General features: G+C 36.7%; 1 protein-coding gene across 1 annotated transcript in view; it reads right to left on the reverse strand.

Moving 5' to 3' along the window:
* Positions 1-18,134, reverse strand: part of SPATS2 (spermatogenesis associated serine rich 2) — a 67,440-nt gene that overhangs the window by 37,008 nt on the left and 12,298 nt on the right. The window lies entirely within an intron of this gene.

Genomic DNA, 18,134 nt, shown 5'->3' on the forward strand with positions numbered 1-18,134 from the left:
ATTACTAGGGTTTATCTGGCATACATACCGGTTAGGATAATGATTAAAAATATATAAAGCAGTCAGGATCATAGAAGGAAACAAATGGCTCACTCAAATCGGGAAATCTGAGGAGAGTTTAATAAAGGGACTATTTTCAAAGGTGCTAGTAAGGAATAGGGAAACCAAAAGAGATAGTGCAATACCCTTGGCTAATAATAGCAATGTACCCTGCTACTCTGAGGTTTTAAAGAAGTGTAAGGAGAAAGCCATTCCTGGAATATACAAGGCTCTTTCATCTTTGTCTCATCTGGTATGGAAAGGGCCACAGGACCATAGCTATGACCTTTGGTCAAAGGACAAGGTAAGCCCACAGTGACCTCCCTCAGGGAAAGATTGGGAAATAAAACCACTACCTCACTCTCCTCCCTGCCTCTGCTCTCCTGCCTATGCTGCCTGCCTAATGGCCAAACCCAACTAGAAGCCCGAAAGCAAGAGAGCCATTGAGGTAGTGCATACAGGTCAGCCTCTCACAGCATAAATGCCAATTTCATATTTATAATCTAAATCACAAGTTCTCCAAAAAGGTAAAGCAGTAATTCAACATCTTAACTTGCCTACTCACCAGCTAATATTGCCTCTTTCAACTTAAAACCAACAAGTCAAGTACATTCAAAACCTTGCTTCAATGAACTGGTGTTTAAGTGCCTCTCAGCATTATAGATAAAGTCATTTTTTGTTCCCATCAGTAATATTTAGTAATTTAACAATTTTCTTATCTTTTCATGCAAAGAAAGCCTAAGATTTACTTAATTCCACTGGTAGGAAATGAGACAGGGTCTCAACCTTTGATATCTATCCTATGATAGAGAGCATGTATACTCTGCAAGAAATAAATCTTTTTTATTTCTTTTAAAAGACTTTGTCAGAGAGAGAGAGAGCGCACAAGGCAGGGAGCGTGGCAGGCAGAGGGAGAAGCAGGCTCCCCGCTGAGCAAGGAGCCTATATGGGGCTCAATCCCAGGACCCTGGGATCATGACCTAAGCTGAAGGCAGACACTTAACCGACTGAGCCACGCAGGTGTCCCAAGAAATAAATCTTTAAAGAACAGTTCAGTTAAATACTACTCTCACACAAGGCTCATAAAGGATACAAGGAAATCTGAACTTTCTTAGCATTTATTTCACTGTATTAGGAACCACCTCAGAAGTTTCTTGGAATTATTTCAAATAGCACACATTTAAGAACATTTTGGAAAAAGTATGTTATTTACAGTATTACTGACATATTTGCAAATACTGCAGGCTTTGTTATTATTGTTTTTGCTGGCTTAAAAAATCAGACAAAAGTTGTTTTAGGCACTGAGGATGACACAGAAATATCTGAGTCTGATAATACCATGTGTCAAACCAAACTTGAACAAGTTTTGTTTTTTTTTTTAATGTTTTATTTATTTATTCATGAGAGTCAGAGAGAGAGAGAGAGGCAGAGGCAGAGGGAGAAGCAGGCTCCCCGCCTAGCAGGGAGCCCGATGCGGGACTCGATCCCAGGACCCCGGGATCATGACCTGAGCCGAAGGCAGACGCTTAACCATCTGAGCCACCCAGGCGCCCCGAACAAGTTTTTTTTAACTGAGGTATAAATGACATATATATAAAACACTATATTAGTTTCAGGTGTACAACATAATGGTTTACTATTTTTTTTAAAGGTTTTATTTATTTATTTGACAGAGAGACAGCGAGAGGGAACACAAGCAGGGGGAGTGGGAGAAGCAGGCCTCCCACTGAGCAGGGAGCCCGATGCAGGGCTCGATCCCAGAAGCCCGGGATCATGACCTGAGCTCAAGGCAGACACTCAACCACTGAGCCACCCAGGCGCCCCATGGTTCACTATTTATATATATTGTGAAATGATCACCACAATAACTGTAGTTAACATCTGTCACCATACATAGCTACAAAATTTTTTTTCTTGTGACAAGAACTCCTAAGATCCACTCTCTTAGCAACCTGCAAACATGCAACACAGATTAACTAGAGTTACCATGCTGTATATCACATCCCCATGACTTATTTTTTTTTTTTAACTGGAAGTCTACTTTTTGACCCCTTTTACCCATTTCACTACCCCCTCCTCTCTGGTAACCACCAATCTGTTCTCCGTATCTATGGGCTTGGTTTTGTTTTTTAAGATTTCACATATAAGTAAGATCATAGGATATTTGTCTTTCTCTGACATTCACTTGGCATAATGCCCGCAAAGTCCATCCATATTGTCACAAATGGGAAGATTTCCTTCGTTTTATGGCTAAATGATATTCCATTGTGTCGGAATTTCCTTTGTTTTTAATGCTGAATAATATTCCATTGTGTGTGTGTGTGTGTGTGTACACATACTCTTTATCCATCCATCCATCTATGGCCGCTTAACGTTTGTTTTGATATCTTGGCTACTGTAAATAATAATGCAATAAACACGGGAGTGCATATATCTTTTTAAGTTAGTGTTTTTGTTTTTATGGGATAAATACCCAAAAGTGGAATCACATGGTAGGTCTATTTTTAATTTCTTGAGGAACTTCCATACTGTTTTCCATAGTCGCTATACCAATTTACATTCCCACCAAGTGTGAGGGTTTCCTTCTCTCCACATCCTAGCCAACACTTGTTCTTTCTTTTTTTTTTTTTTAAGATTTTATTTATTTATTTGAGAGAGAGAGAGCACGAGCAGGGGGAGGGGGCGGGGCAGAGGGAGAGAGAGAAGCTGACTCCCTGCTGACATGGGGCCTGATCCCAGGACCCTGGGATCATGACCTGAGTCGAAGGCAGATGCTTAACTGACTGAGCCACCCAGGCACGCCAACACTTGTTATTTCTTGTCTTTTTGATAATAGCCATTCTAACAGTTGTGAGGTGTTACCTCATTGCAGTTTCGATTGCACTTCCTTGATGATTAGTAATGTTGAGCACCTTTTTTCCCAATAAAAGTTTAATTTAAATTCAATTAATTACCATATAATGTATTATTAGTTTCAGAGGTAGAGTTCGTATGACTCATCAGTCTTATATAAAATCCAGCACTCATTACATCACATGCCCTCTTTAATGTCCATCACCCAGTTGCCCCATCCCCTCACCCCCCTCCCCTCCAGCAGCCCTCAGTTTGTTTCCTATGATTAAGAGTCTCTTATGGTTTGTCTCCCTCTCTGATTTCGTCTTGTTTTATTTTTCCCTCTCTTCCCCTATGATCCTCTGTTTAGTTTCTTAAATTCCACATATGAGTGAGCTCACATGATAATTTTCTTTCTGATGGACTTATTTTGCTTAGCATAATCCCTCTAGTTCCATCCACATCATTGCAAATGGCAAGATTGCATTTTTTGATGGCTGAATAGTATTCCATTGTATAAATATATCACATCTTCTTTATCCATTCATCTGTCGATGGACATCTGGGCTCTTTCCACAGTTTGGCTATTGTGAACATTGCTGCTATAAACATTAGGGTGCAGGTGCCCCTTCGGATCACTACATTTGTATCTTTTGGGGTAGATACCTAGCAGGTTGAGCACCTTTTCATGTACCTGTTGACCATCTATCTGTAAGTCTTCTCTGGAACTGAACCTGTATCTTTTTTTAATACATGTATCTTAACAAACTTTGAAACACAGTCTGATTCTGTTGATAATCTATAATTTAACCCGAGGACCATACTGTATTGAATGTTTTATAATTCATTTGGTTAAAAGTTCTGATTATATTCATACCTATCAGAATGACCATCAACAAAAGAAAAAGAGAGGGTGAGAGGGAGGGAGAGAGAGAAAGAGAACAAATGTTGACAAGCACGTGAAGAAATTGGAATCCTCATACACTGCTGGTGGGGACTTCAAAGGGTATAGCTGCTGTGGAAAGCTATATGGTGGTTCCTTAAATAATTAAACATAGAATTATTATAAGATCAAGCAATTCCACTTCTGAGTATATACATAAGAGAACTGAAAGCAGCAACCTAACCAAATATTTATATATCTATGTTTATAGCAGAATTATTCACATTAGCCAAGATATAGAAACAACTCTTAAGTGTCCATAAATAGATGAATGGATAAAGAAAATGTTGTGTGTTTATGTACACACACACACACACAATGGAATATTATTCAGCATTAAAAAGGAGGAAATTCTGGCATATGCTACAATATGGATGAACCTTGACATCATGCTAAATAAATCGGTCATAAAATGACAAATATTGTATGATTCTATTCATATGATGTACCTAGAATAGTCAAATTAAAAGTAGGGTGGTGGTTGCTAGGGGATGGCAGGGGAGGAGGAAACGGTCAATTGTTGTTTAATAGGTATAGAGTTTCAGTGTGGCAAGATGAAGACACTGTGGAGATGGATGGTGGTGATGGTTGCATAGAATGTGAATATACTTAATGCCACTTAACTGTACATGAAGAAATGATTACAATGGTAAATTTTATGTAAGTTTTACCACAAATAATTAAAAAAATTTTTTTAAAGATTTTATTTGAGAGAGAGAGAGAGAGAATGAGAGACAGAGTATGTGAGCACAAGCAGGGAGGAGGGGCAGAGGGAGAAGCAGGCTCCCCACTGAGCAGGGAGCTGGGACTCAATCCCATGACCCAGGGATCATGACCTGAGCCAAAGGCAGAAGCTTAACTGACTGAGCCACCCAGGCGACCCAAAAAACTGAACTATTTTAAAACAGGTAAATGACATGGTTTATAAAGGCCAGTCTTGACCCAAGATGGAAGTTTATTAAATAACTTAAAGAAATAAATATAAAAAAGTGTTAGCATTCCAGAAGGCTATACCCGTACTGGACATCTTACAAAACGGCATTTTGACATAGTTGTTTTTCTAAATTTCCCATCTAGGATTTGCTCTTCTTCCAAGCCTGATTCTTCATTATCTACACATTTTCTTTATCATATATATATATATATATATATATATGATATATACCTATATCTTTTTTCTTACAAAAACAGTCACAATTCTTCCAAGCTTAGGTGGTAAATTGGCAGAAGAGAAAATTGTGACCTAGGAAACTGAAGTTGGTGACCTCTTCAATTTCAAAATTGTGAATACACTCTAAACTTTAGCTAGTCATGTCTGTGACGGTAACTTTCTTCTCCTTGCACTCACATTTATATAATATAACCCCTGTCCCCATATTTGTCACTAGTGCACATGAAGAAACAGAACTCCACTTGTCATTTTATTCGTGATTTATGTGTGGATTATTCTCAAAACTGTCATGAGAAAAAACAATTTCAACAGACTGGTTATTTTCGGGGCACCTGGGTGGCTCAGTCGTTGGGCGTCTGCCTTCGGCTCAGGTCATGATACCAGGGTCCTGGGATCAAGCCCCACATTGGGCTCTCTGCTCAGCGGGAGGCCTGCTTCTCCCTCTCCCACTCCCCCTGCTTGTGTTCCCTCTCTCGCTGTCTCTCTCGCTGTCAAATAAATAAATAAAACCTTTAAAACAAAAAAGACTATTTTCTTTTAGGTGGTTGAGTACTGATTGGCTGTGTTCAGGCTAAAGGAGAACTTTAGGTTATTTAATTGTTCGTGAGATACATTTCTGTAAGAATTGGCACTTAACCTCTTCTCTTCAGTCTACCTTTTAATTTTTAAGAGGAAGTTGATACAATTTGAGAAAATATGACAAGTGATCGTCACCCTTGTTAGGTTATCTGTACATCTAGGCTTTCTTACCTGTGAGGTTACTTGCATTTAATTGGAGGATCTTACCTCTATGGCCTCTCTTTGACCATGGTGAAATATGAATAATTTTGTTATCCAGCTTGTTTTCTGCATGTGTAAGGAATATCCGTGAGTAATAACAAGAATCTGAGATCCTTAGAAGAAAGGTGATATACTAAGGTACTGTTAAAATAATGGCAACTTGAGAACTAGTATGTTTGGTGAGTTCAGCACTAAGGTTATATAGCATTAAGCTTGGACTCTGTCCTTGATTCTGCTGTAGGTTTCTTATTGTGTGACTTTGGGTAAGAAGTGGTACCATGACTGATTTTTTTTTCATAACTGTAAAATTAAGTTAAAGTATTTTGGGAGGGATTATAATACCATCTTTTTTTTCACTTGTCAGAAGGGATAGTACAGTAATTTGCCATCATCTATGTTAATGGAAAAACATATAAATAATCTAAAATTATAAATTTTTAGTTGTTAAATTCAAAGATACCAATTCAGTAGCTCCTATAAGAATCCATGCCTGGGTTTGAGTCCCCTCCATACTTCTCTCTACTGTAAGCAACCTGGAATTTGGGGGATAGGTTTTTCCAACAAAGTAGACAACCTGCTCATAATCAGATTGAATTCACTTCAGTACTTTCAAAGAGGCTTTCTGTGTGTTCATTAAATATTAGCTCTGCTAAACCTTTTTAGGACCCTAAGTAGTAGAGCTTTTAATAATCTCCACCTCATAGTAGGTAATTGTGGGGGCTGTTATATGTATTTAGTACTGTGCAATTTAATAAACTAAATGCACAGTTGCTATCCTATTGAAATGATTTTTTTTTTTACTGGTCTCTTGCATTAGACTATAAAACTCTAAGAGAGCAGAAACCATAGCTGTCTTGTTCAACAGTGTATCCTCAATGCCTAACTTGGCTCACAGTAGGTGTTTACCAAATATTTATTGCAGGAATTAATTTGGAATCTCAGTAAGGGATCCCTAGATTTTAAAATTTACCTTAGAAAAAATGTTATTTTCTTAACATCATTTTTAATCAGAAATTTTTTTTAAAGATTTAATTTATTTATTTGACAGAGAGAGAAAAATCAGAAATTTTTAAAAAATTTATTTGTGCAGGGCGCCTGGGTGCCTCAGTAGGTTAAGCATCCGCCTTCAACTCAGGTCATGATCCCAGCATCTTGGGATCAAGTCCTGTGTCAGGCTCCCTGCTCAGCTAGGAGTCTACTTCTCCCTCTCCCTCTGCCCCTCCCCTGGCTCATGCATGCGTGTGTGTGCTCTCTCTCTCTCAAATAAATAAATCTTTAAAAAAATTTCCATCTTGGTTGCTGATGGCCAAACACAAAAATCTTCTCAGTAAATTGCAAGGATACAGACTTACAGTTTTATCAACTGGCCTTCCTAGGCATCTCAGATGACTACGGCTATGTTTTACATGTTCAGAAAAATCCACACTTCAACTACCAGTCATTTGCTAAGTGGCTCTTCAATGAAAGGAAGTGGCCTCTTATTTTCCTGCTTTATTTTCCTTTATTTGTCATACAGCCTTAACAGCTGGTTAATGTTTTTCTTTACTTTGCCCCTTTGAGTGCTTCTTCAACTACATTCTAAAGGATGTTGTGACTCTTCTTATAAGACAAAGCAATTACACTGGGAAATTTCCAAACTTTTAGAATGAGTTTTGATTTTTCCAAGTAGAGCTTGCTGGAAAGTCAGGGTTTTTATTAAAGACACAAACAAGCAACTGAAGTCTATCTTACTCTCACCAATAGATTTTCCTAGGTTTCCATCAAGTGCAACAGAATAAGGTTCTTTTTTTTAAGTTCCAAGAATTCTTGAGGGTCTTGTTTAAAAGGTTTACTGGTTCAAATAATAAATTCCTCCATGAATGGTGATTGGATAGGAAATTCTATCCATCTTTCAAAAACCTTCTTAGTAATGTACTCTAGAGAACTGCCAGGGGGCAATGATACTCATTTTAATGCCCAAACTCTTCCGTCTCAATGCCATCTTCCATTAGTTTGGAATTAGTTCTCCCACATATAAAATTAAATGCATAGCTTAAAAAAATTCTTTCCTACTCCATCCTGTCCTTCAGATTCTCAGGAATTCTACCAGGTTTCCAGGAAAAAAACTCAATTTCATAAATTAAAAAAATTAAAGCATTTGAGAACTGTGATTTTTTTAAAAAGAACACAAATCATCAATTACTAAGATCACTACACATTCTTTGTTGATCTCTGAACTAATGTCATATTCACAATATCTTATATATAGTTCCAGAGATTACATGAATTCAGTTACTTAAAAAATTACGAAGCCACATGATGATTATTTTGATATCTATTTACAGCCAACTTGCAAACTTTTTAATGGAATGGGGCACTAAAATAGAATAAAAATTAAATATTTAGTTAAATCTTTATTTCTAAGTAGTGAGAAAGACTGTCATGAGTTTTATGTTTCTACTTGCTAATCTCTCCCTGCTTTTGGGGAAAGGGAAAAATAAATTGTGGAGCACCTGGGTGGCGCAGTTGGTTGGGAGCCGACTCTTGGTTTCGGCTCAGGTCATGATCTCAGGGTCCTGGGATTGAGCCCCACATTGGGCTCCACACTTAGCGTGGAGTCTGCTTCAGATTCTCTTCCTCCCCATCTACCCCTCCCAAGCATTCTGTCTCTTTCTCGCTCTCTAAAATAAATAAATAAAACCTTTAAAGAAAAAAGTAGTGATGTGGTTAAAAGATGAACAGCCAGTAAAAAAAGGAGAAAAAAGAGAAAGCAAGGATTCTGGATAATCTAAAAACCAGAAAATCAGTCTGTAAATGAATCAAGTCTTATAAAATGCCTCTGTGTGAGCTGGTCACTTAAGTCTGAAGAAAAACATTGTTTTAGCTACCAATGGCCTATTTTCTGTCTCTTTTACAAGTTAAACCCTCATTTTTAGATTTCAATAAAATTTCTCTATTTAATGAGATTGTTAATTCCTGTATATTATTACCATATATGCCATAGTTCTGGGTGTAAGATGGATTGGGTGAACTGAACGTACCACTAAAAAAAAAAATTAGTTCCTACTTCTCACTGTCCTTCAGATTCTCAAGAATTCTACCAGCTTGGGGTACCTGGGTGGCTCAATCAGTTAAGCATCTGCCTGTGGCTCAGGTCACTATCCCAGGATCCTGGGAGGAGCCCCACATCGGGCCCCCTGCTCAACGGGGAGTCTGCTTCTCCCTCTCCTTCCGCCTGCCACTCCCCCTGCTTGTGCTCTCTCTCTGTCAAATAAGTAAATAAAATCTTAAAAAAAAAAAAAAGAATTCAACAGCTATCTTAGGAAAGAAACTCAATTCCAATAAGTCAATGAAATTAAAATATTTAAGAATCATGATATTTAAAAGTCAAACAAATCTTTAATTAGTAAGCTCAGTACAGACTAGCTGGTAGAATTCCTGAGAATCTGAAGAAGAGTGAGGAGAAGGAAATAATTTTTTAAACAGTGTGTTTCATTTCATATGTAGAACTAATTTCAGTTAGATCTGAGAGATATTCTTTTGTCACTGTAAAAGACCTTGCTTTGGATGTTCCTTCTAGCACTGTAAAACAGTGAATACCTTCCCTTTCCAGCCCATCCCAATCCCCGTGCTTCAAAGTACAGAAATGAACAAGTAATTCTAATTGCATAATCTATCTCTAACAAAACAACCTGTCTCAAAAAACCACAGCACGGCAAAATCTGTCACTCTACTCATTAGCCTTCATGCAAATAAGAATCAAATCTGTTTCTTCTTTCTTAAACTGGAAAAATTATGTATCAGTTATCTACTTTGATTATAAATATTTCTATTTCCAAATAATTGTTACAATTACCACAAGGCGGATACTAGCTTTTAAGTGTTATACTTGTGAAGATAAAGCACACGTTACCTAAACAACACATTTAAGCTCATTCTGTCCTAATAAAACATCTTTTTAAAAAAAATTTTTATTGTGGGGGTGCCTGGGTGGCTCAGTCGATTAAGCATCCAACTCTTTGATTTTGGCTCAGGTTATGATCTCAGGGTTATATGAGATTGAGCCCCGCATCAGACTCCACGTACAGCATGGAGTCTGCTTGAGATTCTCCTCTCCCTATACCCTTTCCCCAACTCACACTTGCTCTCTCTAAAATAAATAAATAAATATTTTTTTAAAAAAGTAAAAATTTTTATTGTGAAATATAGTATTTATAGCACGCACACACAAAGTATCACAGCTTAATAATTTATCACAAAACAAACACTCAAATACTACTACCCAGGTTAAAAAATAGAACTGCTAGTACCCCAGAAGTCTTCTTCATGCCCCCCTCTCATTTTATCTCCCTATTTACCAAAGGTACCACCCTCCAAACTTCTTTTCTTCATAGTTGATACCACCGAAAAAGATATATCTAAATATTATGGTATAGTTTTATTTTTATCTTAGGAATAATTCTGTATGTATTTTATTTTTGGTGCATGGATTGTTTTGCTCAACACTGTGTAAGTATCATGCATATTTTTGAGTGATATTTCATTGTATGATTATGTCATTGTTTATCTATTCTGTTAGACAACTGAGGGATAAATGATGAACAGTTGGGCTTTGTGCTAGACAAATGATGGACAACTGGGTTGCGTCTAGTTTTTGGCTAACACAAAAAATGCTGTTTAGAATATTCTTGTACAAATCTCCTGGTGTACTTGGGAATGCATTTCTATTGAATACTCAAGAACAGAACTAAGTCATAAGGTATGTGTATCTTTAATTCTAGTATATATGTCAAACAGCTTCTCAAAGTAGCTGTACCAATTTAAATTTCCACTAGCAGTTTTTGAAAGTTTCTATTACTCCATATACTCACACTCTTGGTATTGTTAATCTTTTAAATTTTAGCCATTCCAGTGCAAGAGTAATAGTATCTCACTGTTTCAACATGCATTTCACTTATTTGTAAAGAGACTGAGTGCCTTTACAGTATGTTATTTGCCATTTTGTTATTCTCTTTCCTACTCTTGCCCAGTTTTTGGAGGGAGAATTGTCTTTTTCTTACTGATCTGTAGTAGTTCTCTATCATTTAAACATGATACAAATTTCTTCTCCCATTCTGTGACTTGCCTATTAATTCTCTTAACTGTACTTTTTGATGAATAGAAGTTCTGCACTTTTTTAAAAGATTTTATTTATTTTTAAAATTATTTATTTATTTGTCAGAGCACAAGCAGGGGGAACGGCAGGCAGAGGGAGAAGTAGCCACCCTGCTGAGCAAGGAGCCCGATGTGGTACTTGATCCCAGGATCATGACCTGAGCCGAAGGCAGATGCTTAACCAACTGAGCCACCAAGGCGTCCCTAATTCTTAATTTTAATGTAATACTGCATTGATATTAATTCTTCTCCTTTATGATTAGTGCTTTTTATGTCTACTTAAAAACTCTTTCCCTGAGATGATGTGAGAAACTTGCTTCAAAATAATCCACTGGGGTTGGATAAAAGTATAGACAAAAAAGATTGGCCATATGTTGTTAATTATTGGACCTGAGTTATGAGTATTTGAGAGTCCATTATATTATTCTATTTTTTATAAGCTTAAAAATTTCAATAACAAATTTAAAAAATGTTATTAAAAACTCCTGAAACTTTTAAGTGATTATAGCAAAGTTACAGGATACAAAGCTAATATACAAAAGTCAATCACTTTCCCATATAAAAACAATGAAGAAGTGTTTTGAATTTGAAATGAAAAACACAATATCATTTACATTAGCACCCCCCAAAATGAAATACTTATATATAAATCTAACAAAGTATGCATAAGACCCACATGAGGAAAACTATAAAACTCTGAGGAAAAAAAGGAGAGCACTAAATAAATAAAAGACATTCTATGTTTGTAGATAGAAAGACTCAATATTGTCAAGATGTCAGTTCCTCCCAACTTGGTCTATAGAGTAAATGGAATCCCAACCAAAATTCCAGCAACTTATTTTTGGATATCGACAAAGTGATTCGAAAATGTATATGGAGATGCAAAAGACATAGAATAGCCAATACAATACTGAAAGAGAACAATGTTGAAGAACTGACACTACATGTATTCAAGACACATTATAAAGCTACAGTAATCAAGGCAGTGTAGTATTGGTGAAAAAATAGACAAAAAAAAAAATTCAATGGAACAGAAGAGAGAGCCCAGAAATAGACTGACATGGATTTAAGGCAACTGATCTTTGACAAAGGAACAAAGGCAATACAATGGATGTAACAAAGTCTTTACAACAATGGTGTTAGAACAACCAGACATCCACATGCAAAAAATGAATCGAGATACAGACTTTAGATCCTTCACAAAAATTAACACCAAATGGATCACAGACCTAAGTGTAAACTGCAAAACCACAGAACTCTTGGAAGATAACAGGATAAAATCTAGATACCCTTAGGTTTTGCAATGACTTGTTAGATGCAACACCAAAGGCACAATCCATGAAAGGAAGAATTGATAAGCTGAATTTCATTAAAATTAAAACTTCCTGCTCTGCAAAAGACACTGTCAAGAGAATGAAAAGACAAGCCACAGATTAGGAGAAAATATTTGCAAAAGACATCTGGTAAAGGACTGTTATTCAAAATATACAAAGAACTCTTAAAATTCAACAATAAGAAACAACGTAATTTAAAAATGGGCCTAAGACCTTAATAGACACCTCACCAAAGAAGAATACAGAGATGGCAAACAAGCATATGAAAAGATACTTCACATCATATGTCATGAAGGAAATGTAAATTAAAACAATGACATACCACTATACATCTCTTAGAATGGCCTACATCCAGAACACTGACAACACCAAATGCTAGCAAGGATGTGGAACAACAGGAACTCTCATTCATTGCTGGTAAAAAAGCAAAATGGTACAGGCATTTTGGAAGACAGTTTGGCAGTTTCTTACAAAACTTACCATAAGATCCAGCAATCACTCTTTTTGGTATTTACCCAAAGGAGCTGAAAACTAATGCCCACACAAAAACCTGCATATGGATGTTTGTATCAACTCTATCTATCAATCTATCTATCTATTTTTATTATTATGTTCTGTTAGCCAACATATAGTACATCATAAGTTCTTTTTTTTTCCTAAAGATTTTATTTATTTGAGAGAGAGAATGAGAAACAGAGAGCACGAGAGGGAAGAGGGTCAGTGGGAGAAGCAGACCCCCCGCTGAGCGGGGAGCCCGATGTGGGACTCGATCCCGGGACTCCAGGATCATGACCTGAGCCGAAGGCAGTCGCTTAACCAACTGAGCCACCCAGGCGCCCCACATCATAAGTTCTTGATGTAGTATTCAACGATTCATTAGTTGCATATAACACCCAGGGCTCATCACAACACGTGCCCTCTTTAATACCCACATCAACTCTATTTATAATTGCCAAAAATTGGAAGCCACCAAGATGTCCTTCAGTAGGTAAATGGATAAATAAACTGTGGTACATCCATACAATGGAATGCTATTCCATGCTAAAAAGAAATTAGCTAACAAGCCATGAAGAGACACAGAGGAAACTTAAATGCTTATTACTAATTGAAATAAGTCAATGTGAAAAGGCTACATACTGTATGATTCTAGCTATATGACATTCTGGAAAAGACAAAACTATAGCAACAGTAAAAGGGTCAGTAGTTTCCAGGGGTTAAGTGGAATAAAAGATTAATAAGCAGAGCACAGAGGATTTTTCGAGGAGTGAAACTCCTCTGTATGATACTATAATAGCAGATACATGTCCTTAGACATTTGTCCAAATCCAAAAAATGTACAACACCAAGAGAGAATCCTAATGTAAACTACAGACTTTGAGTGATAATAATGTGTCAATGTAGGGTTTACCCATTGTAACAAACGAGTCACTCTGGTGGAGGATATGGATAATGGGGGAGGCTACGTATGTTTGGGGGTAGGAGCTGTACAGGAAATCTGAACCTTCTCCTCAACTTTGCTGTAAACCCAAAACTGTTCTAAAAAACAAACTCCATTAAGACATTTTAAAAAATGTTTAAAAACAGGGGCGCCTGGGTGGCTCAGTCGTTAAGCATCTGCCTTCGGCTCAGGTCATGATCCCGGGGTCCTGGGATCGAGCCCCACATCAGGCTCCCTGCTCAGCGGGAAGCCTGCTTCTCCCTCTCCCACTCCCCCTGCTTGTGTTCCCTCTCTCTGTCAAATAAATAAATAAAATCTTTTAAAAAAATGATAAAATAAAAAATGTTTAAAAACAAAAGAATACTTCCTTCCCTGAGGTCTTGAAGATATTCTTCTAAATTATCCTTTATAAGCTTTATTGTTTTACCTTTCACATTCAGGTCTATCATCTAAACCCTGAATTACTTTACAGGTATGAAGGAAAGGAAAAGAGTTGTATTTTTTTCCATATGGATTTCTAAGTGAAAAAAGATAATCCTCAAAGCTCTGTAGTACTACCTTTTAGGTAAATAAAATCTCCATATATGAATAGCTCTCTTTCTGGCCTGTTTCATTTGTCTATATTTCCATCTTATGGTAATACCATATTGTCTTAATTACTGTAGCTTCACAATAAGTCTCGGTATTGAATTCGGCAAGTTTTCTGACTATGCTGTTAAGAATTCTTCAGCTATTCTTGACCCTTTGCATTATCATATACATTTCAGAATCACTTTGTCAAGTTCCACAAAAAAATAACATTGGTGGGGTGTGCCTGGCTGGCTCAGTAAGAAGAGCATGCGACTCTTGATCTTGGGGTTGTGAGTCTGAGCCCCACATTGGATATAGAGATTACTAAAAAAAATAAAAACTTAAAAAAAATAATGTTGGAGTTTTTATGAGGATTGCACTAAGTCTATAAATCCATTTCGGAGGACAGTTGTCTTCAAAATTGAGTCTTCTGATCCATGAATATGGTATACCCTTCGATTTAAGTGTTCTTTCATTTCTTCCAATGATGCTTTATCATTTTTGATAGTGTTTTTACATATCTTTCATTGAATTTATTTCTATGTTATACTTTTGGTACAACTGTAAATGGCATCTGTTTTTAAATTTCATTTTCTAATGACTTACTGCTGGTATAAGTAGGTGTGATTGTTTTTTGTAGAATGATTTTATATCCAGCAACATTGTTAAAATCACTAATTCCAATGGTTTACATTCTGTGGGCTTTCTATGTAGGGTATCTACAAAAATCATACAGCAAGCATCAGTGTAATGGTGAATGCTTACACCTTTTCCTTTAAGACCAGAAAACAAGACCAAAATGTTTGCTTCATTACTTTTTTTTTCCTCCCAACCTTATTGAGAAATAATTGACAAATATGATTATATATATTTAAAGTGTACAAGGTAATGAGCTGATATACGTATCTATAATGACCAAGACCAAAACAATTAACACATTCATCACCTCACATAGTTAACTCTTTTGCTTCATTACTTCATTACATCAACAGCTGGAAATCTAACAACTACAACAAAGCAAGGAAAAGGGAAGAATATCATAAATACTGGAATCCCACTCTTCAAGAATCATCTTATTTCCTCTCTTCTACATTTTTCTGGGGGATTTAATTTTCTGTTTTTTCCCTAACTTCCTTAGAACTTAGCTCACTGGTTTGCAGCCTATCTTCTTTTTCTCATATATACATTTAAAGCTAAAAAACTTTAAAAATCCCTCTAAACATCATTTTAGCTGCACGTTATAAGTTCTTCTGTATAAATTTCTATTATTGTTCTAGTTAAAATATTTTCTAATTTCCATTTTGATTTTTTTTAATCTGTTATTTAGACGTATATTTCTTAATACCCAAATATTTGGAGATTTTCGAATCAACTTTTGGATAACTAGCTTAAATGTGCTGTGGTCAAATAACAATCTGTATGATTTTCATTCTCTAAAAATGGTGGAAATTTGCTTTATGGCCCAGTATATGGTTAATTTTTGAAAATGTTCTAGATGCACCTAAGAAGTAATAAACAGGGGTGTCTGGGTGGCTCAGTCGGTTGAGCTTTCAATTCTTGATCTCAGTTCAGGTCTTGATCTCAGGGTTGTGAGTTCAAGGCCCACACTGCGCTCCATGCTGGGCATGGAGCCTACTTAAAAAAAAAAAAAAAGTAATAACCATATATATACTTACTTGTTGGATATACTGTTCTAATTATGACAATTACATCACATTTGCTAGTCATATCATTCAAATATTTTATTTTATATCTTTATTAATTCTTCATCTGATTGTTTTGTCAGTTACTGAGAGATCTGTATTAAAATCTCCTACTATAATTATGTATTTCTCTTTTAATTCTGTAAATCTTTGTTTTAAATCTGTTATTAGAGGGGTACCTGGGTGGCTCAGTCAGTTAAAGGTCTGCCTTTGGCTAGGGTCTTGATCTCAGGGTCCTAGAATCAAACCCCATTGGGCTCCCTGCTACTCAGAGAGTCTGCTTCTCCTCCCTCTCTGCCCCTCCCCCCACTGTGCTCTCTCTCAAATAAATAAATTTTTAAAATCTAAATCTGTTATTAAAATTATTTTTTGTTAATTTAAATGGTTTATCATTATGAAGTGCCCCTCCTTTATCCCTAATCATGCTTTCTTGCCTTAAAGTCTACTTTGGCTGAATATGAATATATCCACATTCAGAACAGTTTTCTTTTGTTTAGTGTCTAATTCTTTTTTTTATGCTGGTAAAAAAAAAAGCACAGTACAAAACTTACCATCTTAACCATTTCTAAGTGTATATAGTTCAGTAGTGTTAAGTATATTCACATTGTTATACAACTACTCTCCAGAACTTTTTCATCTTATAAAACTTAAACTCCGTATCTATTAAACAACTCCCCATATCCCATTATACCCCATAACCCCCAACTCCTAACAATCACCATTCTACTTTCTGTGACTTTGACTCCTGAAGATACCTTCTATAAGTGGAATCATGTATTTGTATTTTTATGACTGGCTTATTTCACTTAGCATAATTTTTTAAAAATTTTTTAAAATTAACATATAATGTATTATTTGTTTCAGAGGTACAGGTCTGTGACTCATCAGTCTTACACAATTCACAGCGCTCCCCATAGTACATACCCTCCCCAATGTCCATCACCCAGCCACCCCATCCCTCCCACCCCCCTCCACTCCAGCAACCCTGTTTGTTTCCTGAGATTAAGAGTCTCTTCTGGTTTGTCTCCCTCTTTGGTTTCATCTTGTTTCATTTTTCCCTCCCTTTCCCTAAGATCCTCTGTCTTGTTTCTCAAATTCCTCCTATCAGTGACAGCACATGATACTTGTCTTTCTCTGATTTATTTCGCTTAGGTTAATACCCTCTAGTTCCATCCACACTGTTACAAATGGCAAGATTTCAATTTTTTGATGGCTGCATAATATTCCATTGTATATATCCATTCATCTGTTGATGAATATCTAGGCTCTTTCCATAGTTTGGCTATTGTGGACACTGCTGCTATAAACATTGGGGTGCACATGCCCCTTTGGATCACTACATAGCATAATGTTCTTAAGGCTTATCCATGTTGCAGCATGTAGTGACTAGTCTCTTAATTTAACAGCTTCTCTGGAGATTATAACATCTATTTTTGACTTGTAAACTTCTATTAATTGGCAGTTTTACCCCTCTTCCTTGATAAAGCAAGGGAGCTTATGCCCCTCCTAATGTATAGGCCATGACTACCGTGTATGTTAATTCTTTATGTGTTTTTTTGAAGTTGAGAGAGAGTGAGTGAGTCAGGGGAGGGGCAGAGGGAGAGAATCTTTAAGTAGACTCCCCACTGAGCAGTGAGCCCAACAAGACATGGGGCTTGATCTCACAGCCCATGAGATCATGACCTGAGCCGAAACCAAGAGTTGGACATTCACTCAACTAAGCTACCCAGGTGCTCCATCATTCTCTATGTGTGTGTGTGTTTTTTTTATGAAAGATGTATTTTAATTTTTTTATTTATTTTTGCAAGAGAGAGAGAACATGAGTGCACAAGTGAGGGGAGAGGCAGAGGGAGAAGCAGACTCCTGCTGAGCAGGGAGCCCTATGCAGGACTTGATCCCAGGACCCTGGGATCATGACCTGAGCCGAAGGCAGACACTTAACTGACTGAGCCACCCAGGTGCCCTCTCTATGTGTTTTAAAAGCCTAACATCCTAATAAAACATTCTCATTGTTTTATACAATCAATATTCACTTAGACTTGACCATGTATTTTTTTTTTTTAAAGATTTTATTTATTTATTTGAGACAGAATGAGAGAGAGAGAGAGCACATGAGAGGGGGGAGGGTCAGAGGGAGAAGCAGGCTCCCTGCCGAGCAGGGAGCCCAATGCGGGACTTGATCCCGGGACTC

This window comes from Neomonachus schauinslandi, chromosome 5 (assembly GCF_002201575.2).
Source record: "Neomonachus schauinslandi chromosome 5, ASM220157v2, whole genome shotgun sequence".
Classification (NCBI taxonomy): Eukaryota; Metazoa; Chordata; class Mammalia; order Carnivora; family Phocidae; genus Neomonachus; species Neomonachus schauinslandi.